Source organism: Delphinapterus leucas, chromosome 11 (genome assembly GCF_059928025.1).
Source record: "Delphinapterus leucas isolate spDelLeu-1000000601 "Yukka" chromosome 11, BTC_Dleu_Yukka2, whole genome shotgun sequence".
Classification (NCBI taxonomy): Eukaryota; Metazoa; Chordata; class Mammalia; order Artiodactyla; family Monodontidae; genus Delphinapterus; species Delphinapterus leucas.
Genome location: NC_143139.1, coordinates 74765156 through 74792602, shown reverse-complemented (window position 1 = coordinate 74792602; position 27447 = coordinate 74765156). Strand labels below are relative to the sequence as shown.

At 38.5% G+C, this 27447-nt stretch overlaps 2 long non-coding RNA genes across 4 annotated transcripts in view; one reads left to right on the top strand and one right to left on the bottom strand.

Annotated features, from left to right (window-relative positions):
- Positions 1-27447, top strand: part of LOC149748054 (uncharacterized) — a 234409-nt gene that overhangs the window by 80954 nt on the left and 126008 nt on the right. The window lies entirely within an intron of this gene.
- Positions 1-27447, bottom strand: part of LOC149748055 (uncharacterized) — a 56332-nt gene that overhangs the window by 19596 nt on the left and 9289 nt on the right. Inside the window, exons 2-3 of one of the 3 annotated variants that reach the window (XR_016395003.1) lie at positions 8668-8863; positions 518-4022 (exon numbers count right to left, since the gene is read on the bottom strand). This is a non-coding gene — a long non-coding RNA (uncharacterized LOC149748055). Of the gene's footprint in view, positions 1-517; positions 8864-27447 lie in introns of all 3 variants that reach the window. The other 2 variants (XR_016395001.1, XR_016395002.1) reach the window with 2 other exon arrangements.

Genomic DNA, 27447 nt, shown 5'->3' with positions numbered 1-27447 from the left:
TCATCTCAATAGATGCAGAAAAAGCTTTCGACAAAATTCAACACCCATTTATGATAAAAACTCTCCATAAAGTAGGCATAGAGGGAACCTACCTCAACATAATAAAGGCCATATATGACAAATCCACAGCCAACATTGTTCTTAATGGTGAAAAACTGAAACCATTTCCTCTAAGATCATGAAGAAGACAAGGTTGCCCACTCTCACCACTATCATTCAACATAGTTTTGGAATTTTTAGCAATGGCAATCAGAGAAGAAAAAGAAATAAAAGGAATCCTAATTGGAAAAGAAGAAGTAAAACGGTCCGTGTTTGCAGATGACGTGATACTATACATAGAGAATCCTATAAATGCTACCAGAAAACTACTAAAGCTAATCAATAAATTTGGTAAAGTAGCAGGATACAAAATTAATGCACAGAAATCTCTTGCATTCCTATACTCTAATGATGAGAAATCTGAAAGAGAAATTAAGGAAATACTCCCACTTACCATTGCAACAAAAAGAATAAATACCTAGGAATAGGGCTTCCCTGGTGGCACAGTGGTTGAGAGTCCGCCTGCTGATGCAGGGGACACAGGTTCGTGCCCCGGTTCAGGAAGATTCCACATGGTGCGGAGCAGCTGGGCCCGTGAACCATGGCCGCTGAGCCTGTGCGTCCGGAGCCTGTGCTCTGTAATGGGAGAGGCCACAACAGTGAGAGGCCTGTGTACCGCCAAAAAAAAAAAAAATACCTAGGAATAAACCTACCTAAGGAGACAAAAGACTTGTATGCAGAAAATTATGAGACACTGATGAAAGAAATTAAAGATGATACAAACAGATGGAGAGATATACCATGTTCTTGGATTGGAAGAATCAACATTTTGAAAATGACTTTACTACCCAAAGCAATCTACAGATTCAGTGCAGTCCCTATCAGACTACCAGTGGCATTTGTCACAGAGGTAGAACAAAAAATTTCACAATTTGTATGGAAAAACAAAAGATCCTGCATAGCCAAAGCAATCTTGAGAAAGACAAAAGGAGCTGGAGGAATCAGGCTCCCTGACTTCAGGACTATACTACAAAGCTACAGTAATCAAGACAGTATGGTACTGGCACAAAAACAGAAATATAGATCAATAGAACAGGATAGAAAGCCCAGAGATAAACCACGCACATATGGTCACCTTATCTTTGATAAAGGAGGCAAGAATATACAATGGAGAAAAGACAGCCAGTTCAGTAAGTGGTGCTGGGAAAACTGGACAGCTACATGTCAAAGAATGAAATTAGAACACTTCCTAACACTATACACAAAAATAAACTCAAAATGGTTTAAAGATGTAAATGTAAGGCCAGACACTATAAAACTCTTAGAGGAAAACATGGGCAGAACACTCTATGACATAAATCAAAGCAAGATCCTTTTTGACTCACCTCCTAGACAAATGGAAATAAAAACAAAAATAAACAAATGGGACCTAATGAAACTTAGAAGCTTTTGCACAGCAAAGGAAACCATAAACAAGATGAAAAGACAACCCTCAGAATGGGAGAAAATATTTGCAAATGAAGCAACTGACAGAGGATTAGTCTCCAAAATACACAAGCAGCGTATGCAGCTCAATATCACAAAAACAAAGAGCCCAATCCAAAAATGGGCAGAAGACCTAAGTAGACATTTCTCCAAAGAAGATATACAGATTGCCAACAAACACATGAAAGGATGCTCAACATCACTAATTATCGGAGAAATGCAAATCAAAAGTACAATGAGGTATCACCTCACACCAGTCCGAATGGCCATCATCATAAAATCTACAAACAATAAATGCTGGAGAGGGTGTAGAGAAAAGAGAACCCTCTTGCACTGTTGGTGGGAATGTAAACTGATACATCCACTATGGAGAACAGTATGGAGGTTCCTAAAAAAACTAAAAATAGAACTACCATATGACCCAGCAATCATGCTACTGCTCATATACCTGAGAAAACCATAATTCAAAAATAGACATGTATCACAATGTTCATTGCAGCACTATTTACAGTAGCCCGGACATGGAAGCAACCTAAGTGTCCACTGACAGATGAATGGATAAAGATGTGGCACATGTATATACAATGGAATATTACTCAGCCATAAAAAGGAATGTAATTGTTTGTAATGAGATGGATGGATATAGAGTCTGTTATACACAGTGAAGTAAGTCAGAAAGAGAGAAACAAATACTGTATGCTACCACATATATATGGAATCTAAAAAGAAAAAAAAAAGATTCTGATGGACTTAGGGGCAGGAGAAGAAAAAAGATGCAGAAGTAGAGAATGAACTTGAGCAAACAGGGAGGGGAAGGCTAAGCTGGGACGGAGTGAGAGAGTAGTATTGCCATATATACACTGCCAAATGTAAAATAGATAGCTAGTGGGAAGCAGCCACATAGCACAGGGAGATCAGCTCTGTGCTTTGTGACCTTCTATAGGGGTGGGATAGGGAGGATGGGAGGGAGGCACAAGAGGGAGGGGATATGGGGATATATGTATACATGTAGCTGTTTCACTTTGTTATAAAGCAGAAACTAACACACCATTTTAAAGCAATTGTACTCCAATAAAGATGTGTGATAAAAAAAAACGCTTAAGGGGCAGTGTTACTGTCTGGCCTTATAACATAATAAAATGGACATTTGTGTATTACTTATAGTTAAGATTAACTTTTTTTGTCCTGGAAATTTTAAGTGGTATATTTATTGCAGATTTGAATGTTTTAGAAATACGGATTTTTTTCCCCCTTAAATTTGTAGACATAGACTTGGTTTGGCAACCAGGTACCAATGATAAAGAGTATGTCTCTTAGTTTTCTGAGATGTGGTTTCTTTAATTATAATATTAGGGGATTGAAGTAAGTGATCTCTAGACCAGTTAGAGTTACAACATTTAATGGTTCTAAATTTCTAGTAGCTTTTTCTCTATTTATACATCTCTAGATTTCAGCATTTTTCTGCCATGAAGTAAAGGACTATTTGGATTACACACTCAGTGCTGGAATCTTAGACAGGCTTCAGTTTGTCCATTTATTTCTACTTAATTATCTTCCTCTGATTAGGACTTATTGCTTCACCTTCCTTTTCTTTATCTCTCAGTGGTATCAAATCTTCTCAGTTACTAGGCTCAAAGCCTTGAAGTTTTCCTGAATATATTCATTCTCCTTTGTCCCTAACATTAAATCAATCACACAATTCTGTTGGGTGCACCTGTGACGGATAAGACTAGTTTTACAGAACAGAATAATAGGATTGCAGAATTGGAGTGGACTCCATTTTTTGGTTCACAGATTTTACGGTATTGCTTTGATGATCTGAAGAAATACATTCACCATCTCCCCAGGAGGGGTGTGGGGAACACTCTATATATATATATATATATATATATAAATTTTGCATATAATTTCTAGGGATTCAACTTCATGAAGTTCACCTATGGATCTCAAATTAAGAATCCCTCAACTAGGCCAAATGTCTCCAAAAGTGGTATTTCACTCAGGAACAACCCTAGTGGATAGCTCTCCATATCTGCTTGAGTACTTCTAGTGATCAATGTGCTCAATCCTTTCGGAGCTTTCTCTGCCCTTGTTTGTTATTTTATTGTTGGAAACTTCGTTTAAGGTTAAAATTTCTTTGCCTATAGCTTCCAGTTCACCCTAGGTCTTCAGTTTTTGAAGATATCTTCCATATCCATCCAGATCTTCTATTTTTCATGTTAAATATTTACCATCTCTTCAACCATGCCTTTTATTACATGACTTCCAGACTCTTCATTCTCCTGGTCATCTTTCTCTAGACACTCGTCAGTGTTTTTATTTAATTTTGTTTCCTTAAGATGAATAACATTCTTCATAGGTGATATGAATAACCAATGCAAAGTTCTTAGAAAATTTTTTTTCATTAATGGCATCCAGCTTTGACTGAGGTCTTGGCTCTGCTGTTTGCTAGCCATTTTGACCTAGTGCTGGTTACTTAATCTCCTCCATTTTCTCATCTGTAAAATGGGAATAGTTACACCATCATTATAGGTTTGTTACCTTAGCACATACGAGGTACTCAATAAATGACAGATGTTACTTTTATTGTTAATTCAGTTTAAGATTACTTGGTTAAAAAAAAAAAAGCAGAAACTAACACACCATTGTAAAGCAATTAAACCCCAATAAAGATGTTAAAAAAAAAAAGAGAAAAAAAAAGGATAAAGCAAATAATAGCAATATTAGCTACCTCTTTACTGAGCATTTACTACCTACCAAGTTTTTGCCAGATGATTACATCATTTCTAATTTTCCTAACGAGTCGGTAAAAACAGTTATTATCCTCGCTTTATAGTTAAATTCAGAGAGGTTAAGTAGCTAGTCTAAGATCACAGAGCTACTAATCTGATTACAAACAGTGTTTAAATTTAAGGCTGCCTAACTTTAAACTCATGGTCTTTTCACTGTACCGTTGCAACTCAAAGATATCATTTGGTAGTTCTCCTTTGTTTATTTTGTATTTTTTTAAATAAATATTATTGAGCAATTAAAAAAAAAAAAGATTACTTGGGATATTTTGGAGGTTACATCACATCTGATGATGGACAATAGAAATCTCCAAAATATTTTTAACAAGTACTAAGCTTGGCCTCTCTTACCCCAAAGCTATATTAATTTTTAAAACTTAAATGCAGAATTTCATAAGTAATTAGTATTGCTAAATTTTATCATATTGGGTTTAGTCCACATGCTGGGCTCCTAAGATACTACTGAATCCTGATCCTGTTATTCAATATGTTACCTGCCCTTCCCGGTTTGTGATCTCCGGTCAGGTATAGGGCCAGGGACTAAGCTCAGCAGCACACATTAGCCACTTCTCCCCAAGTGGACTTTAATTCACTGAACAACTCTATCAGGACCTTCAAGACCAGAGTTTGTCATACACCTTGCTGACAATATGATATACTATGCATTTGGGATTCCCCTGATCTAACTACAAAAAGAAGAAAAAGCAAAGAAAGAAAATGATGTTAGTGTGATATGAGGTGCACTGCGTGAACTCACCATGACTCAATTGTTTAACTGAGTTTTTTTCCAAGTCCCCTAAGTCAAAACAAAACTGTGTAAAGAAGGCAGGGAATGTACCTTATTTCTACAGAGCCTAACAGATTTTGTGGTACTTCCCTAAGCGTATGACAGATCGCTTCTTTGACTCTCAGATTGGAGTGAAGACAATTTCAAGGGCAAGTAGAGGAAGAAAGCCTGGGTCTTCAACACATGGTCTAGTTCTCTTGCAAATACGGTATCTCTCGGTTCTTCCAAAGAACCTCCAGGGACCATGGCATGGAGATCATCAGAATCTCCAAGGAAAAGTGTGGATAGCCAGCTGTGAGTCTTCTCTCCTTGCCCGACTCTCTGATCCTCCCCAAGCTCAGGAACAGGAGAAGGAAAAATAATAAACTTGGCATTCATACCTTCCAAAAGATCTGCTAAACTGAAACTCTGAGAAATCCTTCAACAATCTTTATGAATGAAAAAATTTTTTAAAGTTCCTTAGATGAATTTTCCAAACATCTTTCAGTGCTGGAAAAAAAAAAAAAAGGACTCAATGCTAATACCCTTCACATGAGCTCAGTCTATTTTGCTCTTGCCTCCAGCTGTTGCATGAGTTAGGGTCATATTTGGAAGGACAGCTCATTTGGCTGGGAAGGTTGTGGAAGGGAGTGTGGAAGAGGAGAGGTGCAGAGATGCCAGACAGGCGGGCGAGCCAGCAGATGCATGTGGACAGACTCAGCGAGCTCCTCTTACTGTTGGAGTGTGGCTGCCTGAAATGGAATCTAAGGATCTGGTCTCGGGAGTGCAGGAGGACCGTGGCCTCTCTGTGAACCTGACAGTGGACTCTCCTAGAAAGCACTTTTTCTCAAGGTCCCTGACTCTTAGGGGGTCCTTCACTTCAAATTTAAATTAATTGAGAGCTCTGTTAATTGAGTGCACCTTCCCATCCCTGCCATCTACAAAGAAAAGGACATTCAAGAAGTTTTCCTCTTATTAGAGCCTGTCCTGAAGTTTTAAGGTATGATAAAATGTAAGATAGGAAAAGTTTCACTTTCTCCAGAGGAAGATGCAATAGCCAATCAATATATCTCTCTTATCTTAACCTAGACTTTTACTTAAAGCAAATAACAAATGTCCAAAAACATCTGGCTCTCATTTCCTGGGTAAAATGCAGGAATGAATTAGATTCCCCCAATACATAAACTTCTCTCCACAAATTAGCACATGGAATAAGGCAATGATCCTTTCAAGTAAGTATTTAGTATATAAAAATGAATGACCCTCAGAAGAGCACATAAGCACCCTAGGACATAGCAAGGAATTAATTTAGCTCTCCCAAATTCCTCCTTTTCAGGAATACATTAAACTGTGGATGAAATTGGCACTCTGAGTCTTTATGACACATTTGAAAAGGTGGTTTTTAAGTGGTATTTATCAAATTGTATGGCCTAGGGCCACGTTCTTATGACTCAAGTTCCTAATCTGAAAAAAAAAAAAAAAAATCACCGAGTTCCTATCTGGCATACTTGTGAGTAGTAAAGATACCACATATAAGCACAGTTCCAAAGGGTGCCCTTAACAAATGACAGCTGACCATTCTTCTAATTAAGAGACAGTGAGAAGCCATGACCTGGGCACTGGCCTTGTAGATGCCTGCAGTTCTGTTGCAGAGACCTACTGGGGTTCCCCATTGGCTAAACTGTCTTATAGTAAATGCTGTTGGTACTTTAGTCAGAAATTCCTCTTGAGTTGATCCCATGCTGAACCTGTTATATGCTTATTTCCATTAATTTTAAGAAATATTATTTATTTGAATTTTGGAGATCATGGAAAGCATCTATTCAAAGTGGTTTTCCTCCCAGTCCATCTGGGATTGTAAGGACTTCAGCCATTCCTGAACATCACAAAATGGTAGTGAGTGATTTTAGCTTTGGCTCAGGAAAGGCTACCAGAGTCCAGGAGACGGTTGGAAAGATGGACCCATAGGAGAATGTGTTTGTTTTCTTCAGCTGTGAATGCTTTTGGACCTTGGGGCAGTGAGTCATTACTGACCGAACCCAATTAAGAGATAGGAGCTGAATTTAAAACTGAGATATTTGAGGAAGGCCATCTCATGTTCCTTCAGCTCACACACAGCAGCAGCAATAAAAGGTGATGATAATATAGGGAGGTAGAATAAGAGACCTAGAAAACAATATTCCTTAACTTGGGTTTTCACTTATAGACATGAGAAAAAAAAATGAAGGAAATATTTCAAATTTTATCTTCTTCCTTCAACTTCTGTATCTCCCTGTTTGAGATTATAAAAATCAGCAGATTCCATTGGGGGAATAAGTGTTTTGAAGAAGTAATCCACTGATCATTTCTTCTGACTTGACATGTTTAGCTAGACAAAATCAATACTTCTTAGAGTGGCAATGGCTTTGTAAAAAACTAACACAACTGGGTGACATGAAGCATAAGGGGATAAAAGAATCCTGTAGACAAAGTCCCTCTTTATTCCTTACCCTATCTTTGTTTAAAAATCATATGTGTATGGATATATTGGATATATTAAGTTACCAGATTTATGGAGGTCAGGGCAAAAAAGAATTCTTTTTTTTTTTTCCAATGCATTTACTTGCCAACCAAGCTGCCTTAAGTGGCACACACGAAAACAAACAATCTTAGTTTTAAACCAAGCAGAAGAGATTGAAAATATAACTCTGTTAAACATCAAAAGTCCCATCCATGTTTTAAAGAAGTTGCTTATTTTAGCGTATTTAGGAAACAGTGCCCCTGCTTAACACATTTACATTACATCAGCTCACAGGCTTTATTCCCTGCTATTCAAAGAGTACAGTATTTCAACTGGAGAACTCGAAACAAACACAAACAAAGGCTTTCAAAAATGTTTAATCCCTTCAGAGAAAACATTAAGGGACAATCACTTCTTCATTTTGATTGTCACCTGGATTCAAAACTGTGCAACCAGAGATGGTTTCAGACGGACAGATGGCCCTGGCAGTTAAGAGGGACGGGGGTGGGAAAAGGAATAAATGAATACTCTGTTTTCTGTATAAGCAAATAAAAGAGAAGAGGAAACGAAAGAAATGAGCCAGCCACAGTTGAATCAGAGTCCCTCTAAACATACCTTGACTTTCCTATAAGAGATCTACTGTCCCGTGAGCCAGTTCAGCATCAGCCCAGATGCAGATACTCCTGCCGCTGAACCTAAGAATGCTTGCCTCTCAGAGATTAACACTGCCTGTTTGCCTGATTCACACAGGGGTTGCTGAAACTTGAAAATGCTGTGTGCGATAACCAGTAATGGAATGCTGACCCAGTCAGGGGACTTGAATCTCCCTCCTTTTATTGGAGTGAATTGCAGCATTTGGTCAAGTGAACAAGGCGTGCAAAGACCCCGCTTCCCCGCGCGCTGTGGGGAACTGAGCCTGGGGGGGGGGGGTTGAGATGACGTCGACATTGGTGGTGGGGAAAATACATTTGAATGCTGGCTGCTGAATGCTGCTGGGCACCATAGCTTTTGTTTACTTCATCTTCCATGTGAAGATCGCAGCTGTTTTCTTTCAGTAAAAAAAGGAGTAGAAGAATGGAGCAACCTACCTCACATTTTCCCCTCCTCCAAATGTTCCTGGAGCCCAACAGCTGTCTTTGCAAAATCCTGCCACTCAGGATTGGAATGGCTGTACATAATCAAGAATGGAGTGGTGAAGCTGAGATTGTTGGCTGGCTCCAGGCAGCAGGTGGGAAGGAACTGTTCTCTTAATGGGCTCACATGGTCGGCTCCTGTGGGGATTGACTCAAAAAAAGGAAAAAAAGTATTTAAAGGAGGCGATGAAGGAAAGTTGAATACACTCATCTTGTATTTCATACTTATAGATCTGAATGGCTGAGAAGCATGAATTTACTGGTTGTTAGAGCTGGAAGGGATTTGAAAGGTCCTCTTGTCTAGGAGTTTTCAAATTATTTTTAGCAGCAGCTTTTTTTTTTTTTTTTCCCCAAACACATCTTGGGCCAGGAGCATCATGTCATAAATGAAAATACCTACATAGAACAAGCAGGAGCATCAGTGGTGGAAAAGTGGTGAAGTATAAGGAAAGCAGCTCCAGTAACAAATGATGTCAGCGCTGGGAACACAGTAGGAGTGGTGGGGACTGTGGCAAACTGGATGCCTGGAGGAGGCAACTGCTGTTCCCTTCAAGTATATTGTCGTCTTTGCCAGGTGGGGATTCATTCATCCTTTCATTCGTTGAACAAATACTTATTACGTGCTTACTACATGCCAGGCACAGTTTTAAGCACATATAAGAAGCAGACAGCAGACAAAAAAGGGAATACATAAAAACATACATATTTGTAAGTAGTGATAAATGCCAAGAAAAGTGAAACAGGGTAGGAGATAGGGAGTAACTGGAAAAGGAGGTATTAGAGAGAACTGTCCAGGAGGGACTATTTTTGTGCTACTTGGTTTATTTTATTTTATTTGTGCTACTTGTTTTTTATTTTATTGGAGTAAGGTTGATTTACAATGTTGTGTTAGTTTCTACCGTACAGCAAAGTGAATCAGTTTTACATATACATATATTTACATATACATATACATATATTTCGCTCTTTTTAAGATTCTTTTCCCATATAGGCCATTACAGAGTACTGAGTAGAGTTCCCTGTGCTGTACAGTAGCAGGAGGCACTATTAAGGGAGTACATGATAGCAGAGAATTAAATGATGGGAAGGAATGAACTGTGCGCAGATCTGGAGGTGGGGTGGGAGTGGGGGTGAAGTTGGGGTGATGAACATTCTAGGGAGTGGAAAAGAGAGTGTGAACATCCTGAGGCAGGCTTTGCTGTTCTCTACCACACCCACTAACTGAGCACAGTTTGGAATTCTGTGCCAGTTCAATCTTTTCTGTTTACCCTGGATAGACCAGAGAGGTGGAGATGCTTGTCCAAGGCCACACAGGAATGTGCTGGGACTGGAACTGAGGTCTTGCAACTTCCACCCAGTCAAGTGCCCTTTTTCTTAAAAAATGTGTTCACTCAACATTTTCTCCCATGCCCTAAGCGTGGGGTAGTCTTAATAGACTCTACATGACCAACGCTGGAATGACTAATGAACAGCAACATATAGTAGCAATTTCCAATTAGAAATTCAAGGAAAACATTTAAATTTTCAGAGTCCTGTCCCAATTCGCCTAGCCAATTTCTACCTCGGGGTATAATTCTGTGTTGTTTACAGCCTTATCATCTTTTCTGTGCTTTTTGTGAATATGATGACAGTTTAAGTCATTTACTCTTATCCAGTGCATTAAATCCTACAGCAAGAGAGGAGTCTGGAATATAGAAAAAAAATCCAAGTTGCTAGTAAAGAGAACAAAAAATATCAGCTAAGTCTGACCAATTTCATTGAGGCATACTGGCTCAAATGAACCAGTTATCTCACATTGTTAGTTCATTTTCCACTCAAACGTTAGGTTAGCCAGGAGATGAAATAACAGTCTTTGATTATCTCTGGGTTCAAAGAACAGAATACAACAGATTGCTTCTGCTCAGTCAACCAAGTTCTTGCTTTCCAGTCACCCTGACATCAACTTCAGGTGGAAAAAGAATATTACATATCAGAATGGATAAAACTTGATGCCCGGGGTAGACCCCTCTTCCTCACCCTTTCCTTTCCACATGGGCTATACCCAGAACCAAGGCTAGACTTTGCCTGTTTTACATATATATATATATATTTTTTTTGTTGTTGTTGTTGTTGTTGTATGTGGGCCTCTCACTGTTGTGGCCTCTCCCGTTGCGGAGCACAGGCTCCGGACGCGCAGGCTCAGTGGCCATGGCTCACGGGCCCAGCCGCTCCGTGGCATGTGGGATATTCCCGGACCGGGGCACGAACCCGTGTCCCCTGCATTGGCTGGCGGACTCTCAACCACTGCGCCACCAGGGAAGCCCAATATATATATTTTTAATTCAGGTATAGTTGCTTTACAATGTTGTGCTAGCTTCTGCTGCACAGCAAAGTGAACCAGCTATATAGACTTTGCCTGTTTTGAAGGAACTTGACTTACAGACTGGCTCCAAGACAAAAATGCATATTCATCTTCTGGAACAGGGCAAAATATTCTCTGATAGTAACAACCTACAGGTCCTCTCTTCTCATTTCTTAAATACAATAAAATTTGTCTTTCGTTCACACTGTAGTTTAAAAAAAAAACACATAAGGGTTGAAGAATCACAGAGGGAAATTTACTCAAAAGAATCTTTTTCTGTGTTTAGTTTTTCTCTCTATTCGGGGGATATGAAAGGTAGAATTATGCCCCCACTCAGTGAAATCTTTTGAAATGTGATTAGACTTTCCCGAATCTTCTAGATAACACTAAAGGAAATCGGTAGAGATCTTCCCAGGCGAAAGGAGTTTGACTAGCTAATGTATCATTCATTTTGTTTAACCAATTAGAAGGTAGTCGGTTGTTAAATATTTGCTATAATTCATCCTTGGGTGTTTCTAGACACTTCAGTGGCATATTTTATTTATGAATATCAATAACAATGGCAATGCCCAAGGAGGAAGAACAAACTATAAATTATAATTTAGGTTTCTCTTTTATTAAAAGTATAGTGGAAAATTTTCTTGAGATAGACATGGACTATGGGTTGGACATATCTCAGAAACCTGTTTGATTTTGTATCTGTGCTTTGGGCTTATTTCAATTTAATTAAATCTATGAATTATTTAATTAAGAATTTACTCTAATTTAGTGGATATTACAGTGGGGGAGGTAGGGAAATGTGGGTGCAATTCTTATGGTTGCCAATAGTCTCCACAGGTATTGGACTAACCCATAAAATAATACAAGTATCATCAACTACTACAAAATTTGTACTACAAATATTCAAAAGGCTAAAATTACTGGAAAAGAAAGAATTTATGGAAAATTAAGGTTGGACTGGGTCTGAAATCATGGGTAGGATTTAGATCTGTGGAGAGAATTGAAACAGCAGCCAGACAAGCAATGACCAAGACACAAAGCAGAAGTAGGCATGCCCTCTATATGAAGGGCTATGGAGAGGATGCATGATAGATACTAATAAGGCATGTTACATCACGGAGAAACTTGAATCTCAGGGAGAGAATCTTGCCTTGTTTTGAGAGGCACTGGAGAAACGTTGCTGGAGGCTTTGAGATTACACTGACAGTGATATACAGAAAAAATTGGAGGGAGGTAGGATCAAAATTTCAAAAATCACTTGGAAACTTATTACAACATTCCTACGTAAGTGGCCCAAAAATAGTGGTCACAAAAAGAAAAGAGATCTAAAGAAAAAGAAGGTCGTAGAGTGGTGCTTGACTCCATTATACATTTATTCACATGTATGATTTGGATACGTCTCTGCTGTAGCTATAAATATCCAATAATGCCCCTGCCTTCACAGGGCATAAACTCTAGGAGACCATAACCAGGACTGAGTTTGAGACCTATGTGTGGATTTTTAGCAAAGCATTATGTCAAATGACTCTTGCAGAAAGTGAGACAGAGTCCAGAAAAATGATGAAAGCACATTAGAAGTGTTTAGGCTTCCCTTAGAGAGCTTGGTCAGCATGTAGGAAAAAGACCAAGGAATAAGATGTGCTTGGTGAGCCTTCATCTCCACCAGCCTCAGCGATGGGTTGAAGGTTTACCACTGAACCTCCAAAGCTCCATTCCAAAATCCCAGTCATCTTTTTGGTATCAAACTGGTGGGGAAAGCCCTGGAGCAGTAGTCATAAGTCTCCTGATTTGAGTTTTAACCCTGCTACTTGCTTAGTAGTATGATCTTGGGAAGTCAGTCTCATTCAACTTCTTCATGTATAAAATGAGACTAATATCACCTGCCCAGCAAACTCAGAGGGTTGTCAGGAAGATCGAAGGAGAAAATATATATTAATGCCACTAGGGCATAATGATGATGATGAGGGAGTAGAGGAGAATGAAGAACTCTCCTTGGTAACTGTTTGCCTTGTCCTAATTATCAGGGTGTGATATTTTTATTTTATTTAAAAATTTTTTTTGTGGTACGTGGGCCTCTCACTGTTGTGGCCTCTCCCGTTGCAGAGCACAGGCTCCGGACGTGCAGGCCCAGAGGCCATGGCTCACGGGCCTAGCCGCTCCGTGGCATGTGGGATCTTCCCAGACCGGGGCATGTGGCCTGCATCGGCAGGCAGACTCTCAACCACTGCGCCATCAGGGAAGCCCAGGGTGTGATAATTTTAAAAGATACATAAGAATCTTTCTCATGCTAGGAATTTCAAGCCTTGGTCTAAAAAAAAAAGCATTAATTTAAAGAAGCAAACTGGTCTTTAGTTAAATGTTTTTGTTGGAGAATGCCTTTTTTTTTAGCTTCAAAGGAAAACTTACATGAAACTTCAATATATAAAACAGAGGGGCTTCCCTGGTGGCACAGTGGTTGAGAGTCCGCCTGCCGATGCAGGGGACACGGGTTCGTGCCCCGGTCCGGGAAGATCCCACACGCCGCGGAGCGGCTGGGCCTGTGAGCCATGGCCGCTGAGCCTGCGCGTCCGGAGCCTGTGCTCCGCGACAGGAGAGACCACAACAGTAAGAGGCCCGCGTACCACAAAAAAAAAAACAAACAGAAAAAAAAATGAGACATTTTTAGTATAAAGGTTTTTAAAGTAATTTGTAATATGTACTTATTATAAAGTCAGTTATTGAGAATAATGAAACTTTTCTGATTAACACAAAACTAGAAATGAGAATTTTATACCTATGTCAACCTCTAATTTTATATTTGTTTGGTTGCACGATGTCAAGACAATTCTGATTCACATAGAGAAGTAGTTAAAAATGGTCGTAATTATATTTATCAGCTTACCTTGAATTCACTGCAGAATCTTTAAATAAACAGGAAGAACAGGAAAAGCTTTGCTCTAATATCTGAGCACAAAAAAAGCTAACTGACAGCACAAGTTAAGCATAGAGGAGGAAAACAGATTAAATTTGGTATGCATTGCATGAGTATAAGTTTCTTTTTATTGAAGTGTTTTAAATAGTGAAAAACAGCAGTGTTTGGGTCAAATATTCGTGGCAACTTTGAAAGAACTCTCTGGAGCCTTAGGTGTCTACAGAACTGTGTTTGTAGCTGGTCACATGCATTGAGCACAGGATAGTGTTCCAAACACTATTTGTGGTTTATTTGTTAATCCTTACGACCACTGCCCGAAGCAGGTGAAGACCCTGAGACACACAAAGGTCGAGTAATTTTTCATAAAGCACACAGTTGAAAAATAGCTGAGGTAAGATTCAAATCCAGGTTGTTTAACTCCATGGTCCTGGAGGAGAATGAATTCATGGTCTCGCTATACAACTTAGTAGCCAGGTAATTTCAGTTTCGCATCTACCAAATATGGATCAGTTGTGAGGTTTAGTTATGACACTATCTGAAAACCTTGGCATTTAGTAGGTGTTTAATAGATGTTTGCCATCTATGTAGTGATCATTTCATACAGATACTGGCAAACTACAGCTGCAGGCAAAATCCAGCCCATAGCCTGTTCATGTAAATAAAGTTTTATTATAACACTCCTACTCATATTCTTTTATGTGTAGTCCATGTATTTGTGACAGAGACTGTATGACTCACAAAGTCTAAAATACTATCTGGTACTTTACTGGGAAAGTTTGTCACCCCTGGATCTAATATAATGACTGTATTTTTGTCAACTCCCCATAACGCAGAACCATCTAAGATAGCAATTCAGGTGTGTGTAGTTGAAGGAGAAGACAAGGATGAGGCCTCACAAATGAGCTTGCGTGAAACCAGAATTTATGAAGTTGTTTGGGGTACAGTAAGTGTTCTCCCTGCTACCACCCTAAACCTGCTCAGTCTACTGATACATTTTGCTTTGTATTAAAAAAGTTTTAGCTTGTCTTATACATCATAAAACATGGCCATGTTTATCAGGATTTTTTTTTTAAGTTGGGATTAATAAACTCAAGCTACTGATGACTCAGAAATGATTTAATACTTTAATGTTTCCAAAATTAAAGAATGATTTTTTTTTAAAGGGCTTCAAATGCTTGGCTTTTTATTTATATATTTATTTATTTATTTATTTATGGCTGTGTTGGGTCTTCATTTCTGTGCGAGGGCTTTCTCTAGTTGTGGCAAGCGGGGGCCACTCTTAATCGCGGTGTGCGGGCCTCTCACTATCGCGGCCTCTCTTGTTGCGGAGCACAGGCTCCAGACGCGCAGGCTCAGTAGTTGTGGCTCACGGGCCTAGTTGCTCCGCGGCATGTGGGATCTTCCCAGACCAGGGCTCAAACCCGTGTTCCCTGCATTAGCAGGCAGATTCTCAACCACTGCGCCACCAGGGAAGCCCTAAGAATGATTTTTTTAAAGAAAAATTTTGGACTGTTCTCCATCATGAATGAAAACCAAACAAAAGAAATAGTATTAAATTGGATGTTACTAAGTTAAATCAAGTAACTATTTCCTTTGAGTTTAAATTGTAGTGTATGGAATCTCTTTTCTGTAACTTAAGGAATAAATAATTTGAGGGAGGTACGGAAATGATACAGGTAGTACATTTCATTCTACCAAGTTGACAGGGCCCTGTTAGTCAAAAAATTTCATCATTATATTTGTTAATAATATCACATTGATAGTTTGAAGCCTCATCCTCCATTTTGGTAACATATTTGAAAGGTATTAGTAAGTGAACATTAACAGAATGGATGCTAAGTTTTATAATTCCAGTACTTACATCCTTGGTGAACTGTTTCTGTGGGTGATACTTCTCCTACCTATAGAAATATGTGTGCATTTAGAATATAGGGTATGCTATTAAGTTGTAAGCATACAAGGCAACAACTGAAAATTTGAGTAGAAATTCCTGTCATTCATCCATTCAACAAATATATATTGAGTACCAGTGATGTACAGTACTAACCACTGGTTGTAGATGACATGGTAGCAGCCCTGGAGCTAGAGAAGACAGATAAGAAGTAACACCTAATATATATATATATATATATATATATATATATATATATATATTGCAAATTTTATAAGCACTACAAGAAAAATGAACAGGGTGAAGTGACATAGGATAAAAAATGATAGGAGCCATTTCAAATGGACCGAGGTGGTTGTGGAGGGTGGACAGGAAGAATTATCAGATGTGCAAAGGCCCTGAAGCACAATGAATAAACTTGAGGGGTTCAGTGAGCTGAAAAGATGACAGCATGGTTGGAGAGAGTGGAAGGAGGTGAGGCTGGAGAATGAACAAAGGGCCTCCTGGGCCACGTCAAAAAAGAGGAACAAGTTAAGGTTTTACATTTTTTTAAATGAAAATATATAGCTTCATTTACCAAAAGAGAGACCAGTTCAAGGAAGCTTGTCTGGATGAATTTTTGATGTCTCTTTTGAACGACATCATTTCTCATGTATTTATCTTTGAAATCTCCAGCTAAGGGAAGGGTAGTGATTGTGTAATATGACACACCCTTTTGTGGATAATTATATAATGCCACTAGGGTAAAAGCATTTAGAGAGAGGAGGTAATTTTACTCTTTTCAGCCTGGAATTTTTAGTAGATAAAGATAAAACATTTCACGCTGTCTCCAATACATTGCCATCTCTGCAGAGAATCAAATTACTCTCCTTTCTCTCTTTTACAAAAGATTCACGTCTTAATTTATCACATGAAATAAAAACATTTATGTTAGACCCTGCAAATTGCATCCCTGAGAAACCACAAAAATCAAAAGAAAGTAATTAAAGCAGGATTAATCAGACATATGTTATATTTTTAACTTTCTAAAAAGCCGCACAGTTTGGCAATTTATGATGCTACAGTTGTGAACTTAATAGGGAATTACAACTTCTGAGATATTAGTGTTTAGCAGATGGTAATTATGACACTAGCACTTAGTACATAGAAGAATATGATCTCAGTAGGTATTCCAGACCACATTAAAATTTAGGGGATTCTTGATAAACTGATAGAATAATGATGATGATAATTATTAGGATGAAAGCCAGTTGTTTTGAGCAGCTGGACAGAAAAGAGAGGTCAAGAATAATGACCCTGTAGAGCCAAGAAGGGAATTTAGCACCTTCTGTGTTGTGGATTACTCTGCCTTGAAGGGCTTGGTTGTGAAACACTAGATGTAGGATGTATCCCCTTAATATCACTAACCATCAAATAGGATCAATACAGAAATGTGAAAGGTAGAGAGTTTCAAGTTCTATAGTTTCCACCCACAATTTCACTGCTAAGTGGAAAGCCTGGGTTGATTACTTAGATTAAATTGCTTTTACTGTTAAACTGGTATGGGGAGCAGATTATATGTCCTTTGTAAGTGTGCTCTGCTGGGGGAAGCTGTGTGATATCTTGGAAAGAGCAGAATTAAGAGTCACAAGACTTAATCTCGTTCACAGTAGATTAAATATGACCTTGGACAAGTCACTTAATGTCTTTAGTTGTCAGATTCCTCATCAGTAAAATGAAAACCAGAAAATATTGTCTCTTTTACCTACTTCACTAAATTTTTGAGGTAAAAAACAACAACGACAAAACACTTGGTTATCTGTGAAGCAATGTACTTTTGCATTAATCACTATATCTTGTTTTACAGTAGAGATCAGGAGGTTACTATGTAGTCACTATAGTGTGGTTAATGTTTATGCCGTGTCACACTGAGTCACCCACCACATTTTTGGGATCGAAGGGGCAGATGCACCTTAAGAGATGCTGCACTGTGGGAGAGGTGTTGTGGATGTACTATGTCTTTTTGGTTTCATATAAAAGCAACTCTAGCATTCTTCCTTTTGCTTAAGATTCTATGGTGTGATTAGAAGAATAGAATTCTTACAAGGAGAACAAGGCAGCTAGGTAGGCCTCTACCAACTGAGACTTTGTTGTACCCAACTACACACTCTCACTGGTGGTTACAAAAAACTGTAAGTACGACTAACTGCCTACTGGAAGTCTTTTTTCATGTCTCACTCAACATGACTGCAACTGAATTTGTTTATCTTCCTTCTCATAATGAATAATAACATCATCATCTCTTTCACTGCCAAACCCAGAAGCCTGGGAATTGTCCTAGGTTTTCCTTCTTATTCAACTCCCACGTCTACACCCAACACCAATCCTGTAGATTCATTTTCCTTAATTTATTGTACAGCTATCCATTCCATTCTATTTGTGTTACCTGTGACTCAATTCTGGTTCTTAACGTTTTCACAGCAGAATTACTGTAGTAACTTCCTAACTGGACTCCTCTGTCTAGAACCAGCTCTTATAAATCATGCTCTTCAGTGATGGCTGACTAATTTCCTAACTTAGAGATCTGACCAAATTATTCCCTTGTTAAGAATTTGTTGATGCTCCCTAGAGCTTTTAAGTAACAGTATCTTAGCACGTATGATTTTTATTCTCTAGCCCCAACTCAGTCAAGCCTGATTATCTCACCCCTCTCATTACTCTGTCTACATCATGCTTTTTCATGCTTCTGTACTTTCACACATGTTGCTAACACAGCCAAGAAAATTATCTTCCCCATTATATGCCTGCTAACTGTTATTTTTCAAACTTCAGCTCTATTGCCATCTCTTTCCAGAAGCTGTCCTGATGTCTATTCATTTAAATGTTCCTTCTCTGTGTTCTGAAAGTGCCCTGTGTATATACTGCTACAATATTCATTAGTCCTCAGCAATCCCAATCTTAAGGTTTTCCTGAGTATCCCTAGACGCTAACAGTGACTGGATCATAACCTGGTATTCAGTGCGCTCCTTTTGAATGGATAAATCAGCACAATCTATATATGGTAGCCATGCCAGAGTGAAGATGAAAGCTCTACACCTGACTAGATTGAATGAAACAAGGGAAGTCAAACTGTAAAGACATTACCTGTGAAGGCATTAGAGTGAAGACTTAAGGAAGCAAAAGGGAACAAACTGAGAAAGAGTGAGAAGCAAGGAGGCAAAAAGAAGCTTAGGATAAATCTTACAGTGTTCTAGCCAAGGGTTGACGTGGCCGTTAGGTTACAGCCACATCCTTAAAGTTACAAGATTGCAGCAGACATTATTATGTTTTGCAGTGTTTGAGAGGCAAGGAATAGACAGTCCAAAGGCAAGTAGCATGTTTGAATAACATGCAAGAAGCCAGTTTGGCTGGGACAGAGTGAGTGACGGTGCCGTGGGATGAATTGTGTCCCCTCAAATTTCATATGTTGAAGCCTTAACCTCCAGTACATGAGAATAGGACTGTGTTTGGAGATAGGACCTTTTAAGAGATGATTGGACATTAAAGTGGGCCCTAATCCTATCTGACTGGTGTCCTTGTTAAAAGAGGAAAGACCATGTGAGGACACAGTGAGAAAGTAGCCATTTTAAAGCCAAGGAGAGAGACCGCAGAAGAAACCAAACTTGTTGAAACTTTGATCTTGGACTACCAGCCTCCAGAGCTGTGAGAAAACAAACTTCTGTTGTTTAAGTCACCCATTCTGTGGTATTTTATTATGGCAGCCCTAGCAAACTAGTACCAAGGAGAAGAGTAATAGGTAAAGTCAGCAAAATAATAGGAGTTTGGGCCGAGGGAAAGGGGGAGAATTATGTTGTGGGACTTTACAGGTCATTGTAAAGACTTAAGGTTTTATTCTAGTGAAATGGAAAACCAGCAGAGGATTTGGAGCAGGTGAATATTAAGATCTGACTTTTACTTTCATGGAGATTGTGTAGGAGAGAAGGGGTAGAAAACAATCAACAGGGAGAGGACATTTGGAGATGCTTCCTCCCTTCCATTAAACAACTTAAAAAACTAAAGATACAAAGTGAGAAAACAGAAGATCCCAAAGCAACTTGCCCAAGTTGAGAGAGTAATTGTATAGTGGTCCCAGGAATAAGAATCAGGCATCCAGTGCTCTTTACTACTGTGTGCTTGAAGAGAGATACATTTGGCTTCTCGTGTAAAGAACACAAGTTTGATTGCCTAATATTTGGGGGAGGCTGGATGTATCCCTGTGAGCAGCTATTAACACTTGAATAAATTATGGTGGCCATGGAACACGCTGTGATACTTTCAGCTGCCCATCCACATCTCTCTGACTCAAGGACACGTAACTTAAAAGACTGGCAGGAGCAAGTGGAAATTATTCATGGGCTGTAGTCACAGACTGTGTTTCCACAGATGTCCTTCATGGTGGATCATTTCATTGATAGAACAATTTTCAGGGATGATAATAGCAATGGCTGATCTCTAAACTGTTCTCTGACATGCTAGGAGGCTTGCATGCTAGGAATGGGACCTTTTGATTCTAGGTTGATAAAGAATTTGTGAGTGTGTGTTTATACTTATACATGTATACATACATACACATTATGTACACACATATATGTTGTATAAATTATATATTGTATATGCATATATACAATATATACATATGTATATACATGTAAATATACATATGTATACTATATTGTATATGTGTACCATATCATATATGTATATATAAGAGAAATATCAAACTTGAAGATAATAAAATATGCTTAATAGTATAAATATGCTCAATTAAATCTGTAGGATGTTGCATAGAGATCTGAGTTTAAATCACAATTCTGACTCTTTACTGACTATATGAACTTGGGAAAGTTATTGAACCTCAGCAAGGTTCAATTTCCTCATCTGAAAAATATAATAATCATGACTAAGTCATAGATTGTGACCAGGTTAGAAAAGATACTTGGGCATAAAGCACTTAAGACAATGCCTGAGTCTCAGTATGTGTTCAACTAGGGTAGCTTTCACTATTATTTTTCCTTTTGCTAACTTTGGCTTTAATTTCCTCTACTTTTTCTAGTTTCCTAAGGTAGAAGCTAAGACAACTGATTTATTTTTCTTCTTTTCTAATGGAAACATTTCATGCTATAAACTTCTGTTTAAGCACTGCTTTCATTGCATTCCACAGATTTTGGTATATTGTGTTGTTATTTTCATTCAGATCAAAATGTTTTTAAGATACCTTTTGTTATTTCCTCTTTGATGCATGGGTTAATTTCCAAATATTTGGAGAGTTTTTTAGATATATTTCTGTTATTGAGTTCTAGTTTAATCATCTTACGATCAGAGAACATACTTTATGATCAGAGAACATAATATTACTCCCCTTAAATTTATTGAGAGTTGTTTTATAGCTCATAATAATGTCTGTTTTATCTAACTGAATGCATCTGGGCATCTTACTTCACCTGCAAGGAGAATAGAACCTTGGAGTTTGCCCTATTTTAAGGGAAGGTATGTGTGTGTGTGTGTGTGTGTGTGTGTGTGTGTGTATGCATGTGCACACTTACATGTGTACATGCCTGTGTGTACATGAGTGTTAGGCTGATTTGGAAGAAAGTTAAGTGCCAAAAACTATCCAGCAATAGTCACCAACATATAACCAAAACCTTTGTGGAAATGCCTCACAGGAAGCCCAAACAAATTCAGAGTGTTGATGTCAGATCTTTTCTCAGTGAGCAGAGGAAGAAACATGTGGGAATATGATGTCTGATACAGAGGAAGCAGTCAGGCCCAAGGGAGAAAAAGAGAAGAGAGGTGGACAGCTTTGTGAATTTATCATTAGCTAAAACTGGCCAAAGATAGAAAAGGAAACAGAAACATTTGTGTCATGCTTGATTGTGAATGCTTGTTTTATTCCCTTTTATAAAAACACGTCTCTTGGTCTTCCCTGGTGGCACAGTGGTTGAGAGTCTGCCTGCCGATACAGGGGACACAGGTTCGTACCCCGGTCCGGGAGGACCCCACATGCCGCGGAGTGGCTGGGCCCGTGAGCTATGGCCACTGAGCCTGCGTGTTCGGAGCCTGTGCTCCGCAACGGGAGAGGCCACAACAGTGAGAGGCCTGCGTACCGCAAAAAAAAAAAAACACATCTCTCTTTTTTTTTTTTTTTACATATACATGTATCTATTCTTTTTCAGATTCTTTCCCCATTTAGATTGTCACTTAATACTGAGCACAGTTCCCTGTGATATACAGTAGGTCCTTGATGGTTATCCATTGTAAATATAGCAGTGTGTACATATCAATCCCAAACTCCCTGAACTCCCTAACTACCCCTCCCCTCCACCCTTCCCCCTGATAGCCATAAGTTCATTCTCTAAGTCTGTGAGTCTGTTTCTGTTTGTAAATAAGTTCATTTGTATCATTTTTTAAAAGATTCTGCATATAAGTGATATCATATGATATTTCCCTTTCTCTGTTTAAAAAAAATCACATCTCTCTTACAAGGCAACTTCGTGCTTAGGTGATCTGTATATTTGTGTTAACAAATAGCTTTTCAGTGGCAGAAATCTGAAAACATGGCATAGAGCAGATCTCTTCTAAGAGAATTCTACAGAACAAGGGACTAAGCTAAGCAACCCACTAGAATATAAGGTCTTTTAGGGAAGGGACCATGTCTGATGTATTCAATTAATCCTCAACTCCCATCACTCATGCCTGCATATGGTAGGTGTTCAGCAAATAATTATTGAATGAAAGCCTGAAGTTTGGAGGGTTAAAACGTTCAATGGACAAATGAGTGTGAAACTGCAATATCCAACACCCCTTTTTAGATTCACAATATGTATCAAACTATTAATACATTAAACAAGAAGGACTTAATTGATATTTATAGGACATTCCATCCCAAAACAGCGCACTACACTTTCTTGTAAAGTGCTCATGGACCATTCTCCAGGTTAGATCATATCTGGGGTCACAAATCAAGCATCGTGTATCTTTTCCAACCACAATGCTATGAGACTAGATATCAATTACAGGAAAAAACATGTAAAAAATACAAACACATGGGGGCTAAACAATACAATATGAAATAACCAAGAGATCACTGAAGAAATAAAGAAGGAAATCAAAAAATAACTAGAGACAAATGACAATGAAAACACAATAATCCGCAACCTACGGGATGCAGCAAAAGCAGTTTTACGAGGGAAGTTTACAGCAATACAATCCTACCTCAAGAAACAAGAAACATCTCGAATAAACAACCTAACCATACACCTAAAGCAATTAGAGAAAGAAGAACAAAAAAACCCCAAAGTTAGCAGAAGGAAAGAAATCATAAAGATCAGATCAGAAATAAATGAAAAAGAAAGAAAGGAAATGATAGCAAAGATCAATAAAACTAAAAGCTGGTTCTTTGAGAAGATAAACAAAATTGATAAACCACTAGCCAGACTCATCAAGAAAAAAAGGGAGAAGACTCAAATCAATAGAATTAGAAATGAAAAAGGAGAAGTAACAACTGACACTACAGAAATACAAAGGATCATGAGAGACTACTGTAAGCAACCTATGCCAATAAAATGGGCAACCTGGAAGAAATGGACAAATTCTTAGAAAAGCACAACCTTCCGAGACTGAACCAGGGAGAAGTAGAAAAAATAAACAGACCAATCACAAGTACTGACATTGAAACTGTGATTAAAAATCTTCCAACAAACAAAAGCCCAGGACCAGATGGCTTCACAGGCGAGCTCTATCAAACATTTAGAGAAGAGCTAACACTTATCCTTCTCAAACTCTTCCAAAATATAGCACAGGTAGCAATACTCCCAAACTCATTCTACGAGGCCACCATCACCCTGATACCAAAACCAGACAAAGATGCCGCAAAGAAAGAAAACTACAGGCCAATACCACTGATAAACATGGATGCAAAAATCCTCAACAAAATACTAGCAACCAGAATCCAACAGCACATTAAAAGGATCATACACCATGATCAAGTGGGGTTTATCCCAGGAATGCAAGGATTCTTCAATATACACAAATCAATCAATGTGATACACCATATTAACAAATTGAAGGATAAAAACCATATGGTCATCTCAATAGATGCAGAAAAAGCTTTTGACAAAATTCAACAACCATTTATGATAAAAACCCTCCAGAAAGTAGGCATAGAGGGAACTTACCTCAACATAATAAAGGCCATATATGACAAAACCACAGCCAACATCGTTCTTAATGGTGCAAAACTGAAAGCACTTACTCTGAGATCAGGAACAAGACAAGGTTGCCACTCTCACCACTATTATTCAACATAATTTTGGAAGTTTTAGCCACAGCAATAAAAGACAAAAAAGAAATGAAAGGAATCCAAATTGGAAAAGAAGTAAAACTGTCACTGTTTGCAGATGACATGATACTACTATACATAGAGAATCCTAAAGATGGTACCAGAAAACTACTAGAGCTAATCAATGAATTTGGTAAAGTAGCAGGATCCAAAATTAATGCACAGAAATCTCTAGCATTCCTATACACTAATGATGAAAAATCTGAAAGAGAAATTAAGGAAACACTCCCATTTACCATTGCAACAAAAAGAATAAAATACCTAAGAATAAACCTACCTAAGGAGACAAAAGACATGTATGCAGAAAACTATAAGACACTGATGAGAGAAATCAAAGATGATACAAACAGATGGAGAGATATACCATGTTCTTGGATTGGAAGAATCAACATTGTGAAAATGACTCTACTACCCAAAGCAATCTACAGATTCAATGCCATCCCTATCACACTACCAATGGCATTTTTCACAGAACTAGAACAAAAAATTTCACAATTTGTATGGAAACACAAAAGACCCTGAATAGCCAAAGCAATCTTGAGAAACAAAAACAGAGCTGGAGGAATCAGGTTCCCTGACTTCAGACTATACTACAAAGCTACAGTAATCAAGACAGTATGGTGCTGGCACAAAAACAGAAATACAGATCAATGGAACAGGATAGAAAGCCCAGAGATAGACCCACACACATATGGTCACCTTATCTTTGATAAAGGAGGCAAGAATATACAATGGTGAAAAGACAGCCATTTCAATAAGTGGTGCTGGGCAAACTGGATAATTACATGTAAAGGAATGAAATTAGAACACTCCGAAACACCATACACAAAAATAAACTCAAAGTGGATTAAAGACCTAAATGTAAAGCCAGACACTATAAACTCTTAGAGGAAAACATAGGCAGAACACTCTATGTCATAAATCACAGCAAGATCCTTTTTAACCCACCTCCTAGAGAAATGGAAATAAAAACAAAAATAAAGACATGGGACCTAATGAAACTTAAAAGCTTTTGCACAGCAAAGAAACCATAAACAAGAAGAAAATACAACCCTCAGAATGGGAGAAAATATTTGCAAACGAAGCAACTGACAAAGGATTAATCTCTGAAATATACAAGCAGCTCATGAAGCTCAGTATGGCAAAAACAAACAACCCAATCCAAAAATGGGCAGAGACCTGAATAGACATTTCTCCAAAGAAGATATACAGATTGCCGACAAATACATGAAATGATGCTCAACATCACTAATCATTAGAGAAATGCAAATCAAAATTACAATGAGGTATCACCTCACACCAGTCAGAATGGCCATCATCAAGAAATCTGCAAACAGTAAATGCTGGAGAGGGTGTGGAGAAAAGGGAACTCTCTTGCACTGTTGGTGGGAATGTAAATTGATACATCCACTATGGAGTACAGTATGGAGGTTCCTCAAAAAACTAAAAATAGAACTACCATATGACCCAGCAATCCCACTACTGGGCATATACCCAGAGAAAACCATAATTCAAAAAGACACATGCACCACAATGTTCATTGCAGTTCTATTTACAATAGCCAGGACATGGGAGCATCCAGATGAATGGATAAAGAAGATGTGGCACGTAGATACAATGGGATATTACTCAGCCGTAAAAAGCAACAAATGAAAAAGAAACGAAATTGAGTTATTTGTAGTGAGGTGGACGGACCTAGAGTCTGTCATACAGAGTGAAGTAAGTCAGAAAGAGAAAAACAAATATTGTATGCTAACACATATGTGGAATCTATAAAAAAAAAATGGTTCTGAAGAACCTAGGGGCAGGACAGGAATAAAGACGCAGACATTAATAATGGACTTGAGGACACAGAGAGGGGGAAGGGTTAGCTGGGACGAAGTGAGAGAGTGTCATGGACATATATACGCTACCAAATGTAAAATAGATAGCTATTGGGAAGCCGCATAGCACAGGGAGATCAGCTAGGTGCTTTGTGTCCACCTAGAGGGGTGAGATAGGGAAGGTGGGAGGGAGATGCAAGAGGGAGGAGATATGGGGATATATGTATAGCTGATTCACTTTGTTATAAAGCAGAAACTAACATACGATTGTAAAGCAATTGTACTCCAATAAAGATGTTAAAAAAACAAATAAAAACATAACAATGTGAGAACTGTCAAAATTAAATAAATAATATTGGAATGATACTGTTAAGTAACTATAAAAAAAACTATTAAAGACTATTAGAATACCTACAGCAAGATAACTTACTTATTTTTTGAGTAAACTAGCTTTTTGCCAGTATCTTTGACCATGGAACTCTTTTTTAGGGACTATCTATTAGCATTCTGCAGAAATGCTGTCACAACCCAGTATATCTTTGAGGTAGCAAAGCTGATATTAAAGATGAGAATTTGAAAAGATGACTGTGACATCACATCTCACCCTTGTTAAATTGAATCTACACCACAAAAATATTTTAAGTGTTCAAGTTAAACTGGTTTTTTGTATGAGCTGGGCTTGGTAGGTTACACATAGAAAGCAATTTTAATTTTGCTTCTGCCCCTTCAAACCTGCTATTTTCACTATTCACCCCTAACCCCCAGGTTCCACTAACCAGTACAACTCTGGGCAGTCCTCCATCAGCTTTTCTGATTACCGACAGGTAATAAATGAAAAATCTTTTTTTTCAAGGTGGTAAAAAGTCTAATGCAGTAGAAAGTCCAATCCATGTAAATGTTATCTCTGTCTTCTCTCACAGCTATCACTCAGACTGAAAATCCACAAATAGCGGGAGGGTCCAGGTGGGCTTCCTCACTTTCCCCAATCAGTATCTTCTCCCCCTTTTCTAGCTGTGATTTCTGGCCTCTCCAGCAATAGGGAGGTGGGGGAAAGCAAGGCTAAGGTGGAAAGTTGGAATAAGCTTGACCGGTGCCATTACAATCTGCCATTGCGATCCTCTGAGTGTAGTGGAATCCCAATTGACTTTTCTCTCAAGGGGCATTTTGGTGAGTTGTTTTTGAAGACATCTCCCTTTGCCTGCATCACAGGGTGCCTTTCAGTAACTGTTCTGCTGGCTCTAGTTATGCCTTCTCAGGCCAGCCACTGATGACTTCTTCATTCTCTTGGCTTCTAGTGGTACATCGTCACTAATGTGGTCATGTCACCCTTCCAGGCAGTCTCTTCCAAGATGACCCAATCTGCCTTTCTTGAGCAGAACCTTATTCGCCCCACCAAATTCTGGAAGTGCTGCT